We start from the raw sequence: 8796 nt of genomic DNA, 5'->3' as shown, positions 1-8796 counted from the left end.
TCCCCTTCCGCGGGAGCGCGCGCGCACCGCCCCCCCCTCTCCTCCCTCCCCCCCGTGTCTCCAGGCGCGCGTTCCCGCACGGCCGGCGGTGGCGGGAGGCGTGTGACAGGGGGAGAGACACAGGGACACGGGGACACGGACAGACAGACACAGGGACACGGACAGACAGACACATGCACAGACAGACAGACACAGACACACAGAGTCAGACACAGACACATACACACAGATACACACACAGACACACGGAGAGACAGACACAGACACACAGTCACACAGACAGACACACAGACAGACGCACAGACATACATCCAGACAGACACAAACACAGGCAGACAGATACACAGAGAGACACAGACACAGACAGGCACACAGTCAGACAGACACACAGACAGACACAGATGCACAGACACACACACAGACAGACACACAGACACACAGACACAGACACACAGACAGACACACAGACATACATCCAGACAGGCACACACACCGACACACAGGCAGGCATACGCACACAGACAGACGCAGGCACACAGTCAGACAGACACACAGACAGACACAGACAGACACACAGACTGACACACAGACACACAGGCACACACAGACAAGCACAGACACACAGACACATTCCCCTCTGCACACAGGGTTGTGGATGTTGCACCACGGCACAGGTGTGTGTGTGTGTGTGTGTGTGTGTGTGTGTGTGTGACACATCTTGCCACCGGCCACCCTTGGGAGGGAGCGGAATAGCGAGGGGCAAGAGGAGTCAATTTTAGAATTTAAGATAGTGATAGTTGTACTTGGGAAAGACCATTTAGATCAAGTCCAACTGTTAACCCGACTGTTAACACTCTCCAACTGTTAAACACTGCCAAGACCACCACTACACCACGTCCCTCAAGCACCACATCCATCAACCTTTGAAATACCTCCAGGGATGGTGACTCAACCACTTCCCAGGGCAGCCTGTTCCATCACCTTTCTTCCAGGAAAAATTTTTTTCCTAACATCCAATCTCAGTTTCCCCTGGCACAGCTCGAGGCCATTTCCTCTTGTCATTTTTCTGGTTACCTGGGAGAAGAGACCAACCCCGTGTTGTCCCTGAGGGTCTCCACTGATCCTCAGCCCTTCGAGTGCCACTTCTTGGCTGTGCACAGCAGTTAGGGTCTTCCTCCCCCCCAAAATCTGGGTTGGAAAAACAGATTGTCTTGTTTTTAAGTGGGTGTTGATGAGTTCAGCACAACCCTGGAAAGCTGTGCTTTGTTTGCGGTACCTGTAGAGCCAGGACATTGTATTTTGTTCCAAAGTGTTTGCCTCAGTCAACCCTTTTCCATCACTGATTTACAAATCATCCCAGTTTTCCTTACCCGTTTCATATCTTTCTCACATATCTTTCTGATTGCCAGGGGCTCCTCAGTTAATTTTTCTCCCTGAGAGTGGTTTTCGTGCTTCTGCAGTGACTTTTCCCAAGCAATTAAAGCCAAGAATCAAATAATTCTGACTTAAAACTTGTCTTGCTTTATGTGTGAGACAAGTTTTCTGCAGAACAGAGGGAATTTCAGTGTTATGGGTAGCACAGGGCCCAGTTTTACATTGCCAAACAGATAAAAAGGCAGTTCACTGCTTGCAGTTCGCAGTTTAGCACTTAATTAAGTAATTGCCCGTTAATTCAAACACCACTTTGTGCAACCGTCTTTGAAAAAGTCCTGCCTAAAAGCAAGAAAAAAAAGAGAAGAAATTAAAATGTTGCTTTTCTTGCCTGATTTTAATTACTCCTCTTATCTCTGAGCAAACGTAGAGCCTCTGGACCGCAGTGCGGGGCAGCAGAGGTGCAGGGGAGATCCCAGCACTGGATGCCTTTAGGAAGTCATTAATATTATTTGTATAATTAATTGATTTCCAGGTCCCTCCATGTTGCCCTCCTCATGCATTTCAAGCATGACTCACAGAAATGGCATCTCCAGGAGCAGCCCTGCTGTGTTTCATGGGTGGTTTTGACAACAGAGATGAACTGAGGACTTGGAACCCACAGTCCTGACCTGGAATTTGTGCTCATCTCCCTCCCTTGTCCCAGAGGGAGAGGGGGTGGAACATCTTGGGATCTTCTGATTGCCATTGATCCGAGAGGATTTGCTGAGCAGTGGCTTCATATCATGTCTGCATGCTCCTTGATAGATTATTTCAATCTAAAAAAAAAAAAGCAACAAACCGTGTCTTGAGAGGTGGTAATCAGATGCTCAGACCTAACATCCCTCTATCTTTCAGCCATCTTGGAGCTGTTACCAGCATTTCATTAAAAAAAAAAATAAAAATCATGAAACATAAGGAGAACCATGAGCTTTAAGAAAAATTAAAAGCTGTTGTTTTTTTAAGCTCTTTTTTCCTTTTCCATTTCTTTGGATGTATGAGAGAACTGAATCACATTTTCATCTTTTTTTTTTTCTACATCTGTGGGGGCTAGACAGTTATTTCTTTAATATGGGGTATAGGGTGTGGGGAAGAAGTAATAAATTGAGATTTCCAGGTGGTAACACGACCAAAAGAAAACCCAAACCCATGGAAACTCATGGCAAGATGGTGAGGTCTGGTGATGCTGCCTCATGTCCTGTGTTACGTGCAGGAGTGGGAGGGAGGTACCTTCCTTCAGGTGCCATGCCAGGCATTGCCCCTCTCCCTTCCCATGATTTCTGGATGTGGGATGGCCACATCTGAGGACAGAGATGTGGGAAAGGGTCTCCAGGAAGGAAAACACAGGCAGGGATGATACCCACGCAGCCCATTAGCACTGGTATGGATGGGACCCTCCAAGAGCACGCTCTGCCAGTGGGTGCTGTTTGTAATTGACTGCACTGATTAATTTAAAGTTTGTTTCCTGGCATGGGTGGTGGTGCAGCATCCAAAGGTGGATCTGCACGTGTCCCAGTGGACATGTGCACCCATCTCCTGCCTGTGCTGGGATGAGGCTTTGCCTGGGCAAGCAGTGGGCAGGAAAGTGGCTTTGCCAGCAGAGCAAGCAATGACTTCAGGTCACTGTTGCTGCACCCAACCTGCTTCTGTTGGGGCCCCAGGCTCAAACCAGCTGCTGTAGGATGTGTGTGATTGGAAGGGGAATCTTGTGGATCCAGAAGAACATCCTTTTGTTGCAGGATCATAAGCAAAACCACCAAAGAGTAGAGATGGATCCAGCAGCCCTAGGGAGCGCCTGCACTGCTGGAACCACCTGCTTCATGTAGCATTGTCCTAGAGTCAAATAAAAGTTTTCTAGGAATAAAAAAAATATCAAATTACTTTCTTTTTCTTTTCCTCCAAGGCTTTTTTTGCCATCTTCGTGCCAGATCGCCAGCAGGAATTCCATGACCTGGAGCAATTTGATCTAATGCCATGAGAATGCTTTGCTCTGCACACCTTAGGAAGTGCAAAAAGGAAAAAGGAAAGAAGGCAGAGCCCTCCCAGTCACATCAAAGCCAGCTGCCTCCTGTCCTGACAAATATCCTTAACCTCCACAGGTGGAGGGCCTGTATTTCTTCAGTCTTTTTTCCTTGGGTAAGTCCAGGCATGTGTTATTAGCAGCTCAGATTTCTTTGGCCAGAGTGTTTTGTTGCAGATACATCCAGGTTCAATCTAAGCAATATTTCTGATCTGTGTAGGCTTCTAACTTGATTCTGCATCTTTGGAAGTTACAAAATGATTTGAACTCTTCCTGTTCTGTTTCCTGGATGTCAGCAGAAATTTTTTTTTTTTTTTCTTTTTAAATAAATAAAAACTGCAGCCTCCACCTGCAAAGTTTGCAAAGAAGAAACAGCAGCATCACAGGAGCATGAGAAAATATTGCTGATTAAAACCAGAGCAAGAAACGACAGAACAAGCAATTTTTTTTTTTTTTCATTGCAGAATTCCCAATAAAGTGGCTGGTAAAATGGGACCAGCTGCACTGAATACTTCTTCCAGTGGCATACAGGCCTGGTCATGTGCTTTTGACCCAAAACTTTAAAACCAGTGTAACAATTTAATTTTTCATGTTGTGAGACATGTCTCACAGCACAGCTTTTCCCCCACCTCTGTCTGTTTTGACAAAGCAAAATAAGTTTGTGCTATCCTTGGCTTTCCTTGCCTCATTTTTCTCTTCTTCCTGCGTCTCATTAATACACAAGTGGTATTAAATAATAATGATGCCAGTAGTGGCCTCTGCTGTGCCTCTGTGTTTCCTCCCTTTTGCTTCGAGGAGCAGATGTTCCCTGTCTTTGTTTTCTGCCACCAAACAGGGACTTTGTCCCTTTAACCTTTGATAAGGTGCTTTAATAGTCTCTGACGTGAGATTTTATCAAAAGCCTTGGCAAAAGACAAATCAATGCTATCTGCCTAGCAGCTTTTATTAAATGTTTCCATCGTGTTTTACAGCAGTTCAGGGAAATGCAGCTTCCTCTGTGCTTTTTGCAGGCTGCTTATCCCGTGCTTCCTTTACCCATCTGCTCTCTCCCCAGCCCCAGGGAACTCGGGCTGGGCTGAGCCCCCCTGCACCCAGGAGAGCATCCCCTGGGGTGGGGGAGCACCTATGGGCTGGGGTCCTGAGCAGGGCTCTGCAGTCCTGGGTGATTCTCCAGCACAAGCCCCTGACCAACTTTCAGTGTGTACCAACCAAATGGGGTGATGCTGTCTACCCATGCTTGATGAGGTTTGAAGAGTCTCACCTGGACTTGGATTTTCCAGTGAATGCTGATGCAAGATGGGAAGGGCCACCTCCCTTTTTCTACCTATTTATTTGCCTGGGCACCTGTACAGCTCGTACAAAAAGCCATCAGCCCTGGGTTGGGGTGGTGAGGGCTCTCCTAGAAGAGGGCAGGCTAAGCTGAAACTCAGGTGGAAGCATTCCTGGCTCCAGAAAGCCTCATGGAAACTTGGGAAGGTGCCACTTTGTGGCTGGGACATGTGTGCTCACAGCCTCTTGCAAGGTCCTCTTGCAGCATTAGGAGTGGCTTCTGCTGAAGCCCCCTTGGCTTTACCCACCTCTCTCCAAAATTGCATTAGATTTGGTATTCTCACTCTTGCCTTGGATGTCTTGACATGGTTGACATCCTCACCGTGTCACACCTTGGGAACATTTCACTACTTCTGCCAGGCTGGGGCAGCAGACACTCCAGAGCTGCTCTTCATGCCTGGCCCTTGGGTCACCACATGGAAACCAAAACAAAAACCATGAGGCAGCCTCTGCCACGCTGCCTGCAGCCCTCCTGCCCAGCCTGAAAGTGTCAGTGCTGTCTGCTTTGGTGGGTAAGCCTCGTGCCTTGCATTGCCCAGTGCCATCCTCCTTGTGTCCTTCTTCCTTCAGAGGGCTCCGTTTCCCCAAGCCAGGCTGAGCCAAAATGTACCATTCCTCCATGCCAAAAAATCTTTGGCAGGGATGTGCCCTCGGGAGATCCTCTCCTGCAGGTGGATGGCACCACCATGACCCTGTTATCACCACCCCAGGGCTGCTCCAGCCCCACACACAGCCCACACATCCTGTGCTTCTCTGTACCAAGATCCTTTCCAAGGTTTAAGACTATAAATAATCCAGGAGCCTCTCCTCCTCCCCAGCTCTGCGTGCTGCTGCCCTGCTTTGTTTCAGAAAAGAGCTGTGGGATCCTGCCAGCCAGACCTGAAGCCACCTGATACTGGGTTCCCTTGGGATTAGCCTTGAACACTGACTTCCCAAATTACAGTCTGGAGGAAGGGGTGCAGCTGAGCTGAGCCAGCGATCCAATTCCAGCTGCTGGCACTCTCTGAAACATCTGCTTTGTCTGCATCATGCTTGTTGATGGAGCTGTGAGCAGCTCCCAGCACGTCGTTTGGGAATATAAATTGAGTTCCTCCAGGCTGGAACCACCTGCTTCAGATGATTTCTTTGGCAAGGAGTTTTCTTACACTCCATCCAGGGTTTTTCTGCCTCCCACTGCTGCCAGCCCTATGGACTAGCTGCAGGGGGGGTTGGTATGGGGGGTGGGGGTTTAGGTGGCCCCATGGGGGAAATGCTGTCCTTCTGCTGTAGCAGGAGGCAAATGTGCAGTTTAAAGTATGTAATCATAGAATCAAAAGCAGGTTTGAGTTGGAAGGGACATTTAAAGTTCATCTAGTCCAACCCCCCCAGCCATGAATGGGGACATCTTGCAGTAGATCAGGTTGCTCAGAGCCCCATCCAACCTGACTTTGAATATTTTCAATAGGGCAGCCACAGCTTCTCAGCAACCCATTCCTGTTTGTCCTGTGTCTCACAAAAAAAAAAAAAAAAAAAAAAAAAATTCTTCCTTTTGTCCAATCTAAATCTACCCTCCTTCACCTTAAAAGACCTCTCAGACCCCCCAGGAGTGATACAGAGGTGCTAGGGCTTCAGCCAGAGGAGCTACCTGAGTGCCATCAAGATAGAGGTGGGATGTGCTCCTCTCCTCCACCATCCATGGGCTGAGCAGCTTCACCTCAGACTCTGCCTTGCTTTGGGTGTTCTGGTTTTTGAGGTGCCAGGCTGATGCTGATCTGTGGGTAGTCAGATGTACAAGCAAAGGAGCAGGGAGCTCCCAGGGCAAGCAGTGGCTGTGACAAAGAGCAGAACAACCTCTGCAATCCCTGCCTGTTCTGTCTGCTGGAAACCAGAGTAGTGGTAGTGGGTGTTGCTGCCCCCAGTTTCCTTTTCCCCTCTGCAGGGTGACATTCAGGTCTCCAGGTCTGTCCCTGCCTCTGCCCCTTCTTCAACCCCAGCATTAGATGAGCATCTAATCAGGATCCATCAAACCCACCTGAACTGCTGGCAAAGCAGAGGTGAATCCCACTCTGGGATCATGCCAGCTGGGCACTGCAAAACTTGAGAAAATGGGGAAAAGTGATTTGAACACCCAATTCCTCTGCTGGGAAGGAGGTTTCATGTCAGGAAAGCTCTCCCAGGGCTGCAGGCAAGGTGCCCTGGAAGAGGGCTTGATGCCACCACTTGTCTCCCTGGGGATCACCAATATTCAGTGGTTTATTTTTCCCTTTGGAAAAGCAAAAAGAAACCAAACCCAAAGCCCTAAGCATGGAGGGGGTTTGTGGTTTGCTCTCCTCCAGGGGCTGAACATGATTGTGTTGCCACAACAGTCTCAGAGCAGAGGAGGAACCTGAACATCTCCCTTGCACCCAGTGCAGGGTGCTGCAGGGCAGCAAGATTTGCTGTGCTGAGCCTGCAGGTAGTGACTCCCTCAAGAAACTCCTGGAAATCCCCCAATTTACATACAGTGAGAGAGACAAAGGGTGTTTCATGGGGAGAATTGGTGGATCTGCCAGGAGAGGACTGAGACCACTTCCCATGGGGCTGGACATCCCACCCTGCTGGGATGTGGAGGTGCATGCTGGAGAATGGCAGGGCTCCCCACAACCTCTGCACCCCCAGATGCAGCCCAGCACTCAGCAGGCACACCCAGCTGGGCTGGGAGGGGCTGTAATGTGGTCCACATCCTCCTAAAGGGCACTTAAAAAAATCACCAAAAGATGCAGGGAGAGCAGCGATCACTGCGATCTTCCAATCCATTTCTTTCCCATCCCCTGCACCCCACTACAGCACCCCCACCCCACTTCTCTGCAGCCAGTTCTGAGTGCATTTTCCCAGGCTTTGTGCCCAGGACTGATATTAAGAAAACTCTCCATGGCAGCACCTGCTTTTGTAGGACCTCAGGCAGCAGGATAAGCCTGTGGAAAGAGGGGAATGCTCGGGGCAGCTTGGGGGTCCCTGGGGAGACAGATGGGAAAGCAGAGGTGGCTGATGGGCAGTGTTTTGGGATAAAAGCAGCAAAGGGAAAACCAGCAAACAGCCCCAGCACCAGCTGCTTTGATTTCCAGAAATGCAATTAACACCCACCCTGATGCAACTCCGTGCTGGAGAGCAAACCAGCAGGAAATGCAAAGCTTTGCCCCAAGCCCTGTCTGCTGCTTGCTCAAGTTGATGCCTGTGGAGTCCAAGGAGTCACTGCAGAGCCAAGTCTGAGCCTTGTTTTTAACCCAGTTATTTGATGTAATCCAAGCTTTAGAGCCAAACCTGGCTCTGACTCATGTTCTTATCACTGCCCATATGTCTGCAGTGTAACTACTGATAGTTACACTATAGAATAGATCAGAAAAATGGGGTAGTCCCCCCTTTTTATTTTTTGTTAGTTTAATCTGGGTGACTGCAAAAGGTGGTGTGAATGTCAGAGGGTGAGATGTGGATGTGGAATAGGTGGACTGGAACAGAGCAAGGCAGGGGGGCTGCGGGCAGGTTTTCTTGTGCCACTTAAATTGCCACCAAAGGTCAGCCTCGTGTGCATCCCCTGATGCTCAGCAGATAGCACCAGTGATGGAGCACTGAACCCCAACCCAGGCCTCCAAATGTGGGCAAAGACCACGGGTGCTGGGCTGGCTCTTGGTCATAGATTCATACAATGGTTTGGATTGGAAAGGCCCTTTAAAGGTCACCTTGTCCAACCCCCCCTCTAATGACATCTTCAGTTAGATCAGGTTGCTCAGAGGTCAGTCACCAGGACTTTGAATGTTTCTAGGGACTGAGTACCTACCACCTCTCTGGGCAACCTGTTCCAGTGTTTCACCACCCTCATCATAAAAAATTCTTCCTTATATCCAGTTTATCATGCCCAGGGTGATCTTACAGATGCTTAACACAGGAAGGTCCTTCATGGCTTCTTGCTCTGCACCCTTAGCATCCCACCTGGGGGATGGATGACTTGACTGGGACTGGCAGGGTTTGCTCCAAGGGACTCTCCACTGCCAGGAGGCCCTTGCAATGCTCAGCACATTGGC

General features: G+C 49.3%; 1 long non-coding RNA gene across 1 annotated transcript; it reads left to right on the top strand.

Moving 5' to 3' along the window:
• Positions 1 to 3319: 3319 nt before the first annotated feature.
• Positions 3320 to 3868, top strand: LOC139799265 (uncharacterized). The gene is made up of 2 exons (XR_011727217.1): positions 3320 to 3546; positions 3773 to 3868. It is a non-coding gene; the product is annotated as an uncharacterized lncRNA (long non-coding RNA).
• Positions 3869 to 8796: the final 4928 nt, after the last annotated feature.

This window comes from Heliangelus exortis, chromosome 1 (genome assembly GCF_036169615.1).
Source record: "Heliangelus exortis chromosome 1, bHelExo1.hap1, whole genome shotgun sequence".
In the NCBI taxonomy this organism is placed as follows: Eukaryota; Metazoa; Chordata; class Aves; order Apodiformes; family Trochilidae; genus Heliangelus; species Heliangelus exortis.
The sequence above is the reverse complement of the archived record's forward strand: the minus strand, read 5'-3'. Positions and strand labels throughout refer to the sequence as shown.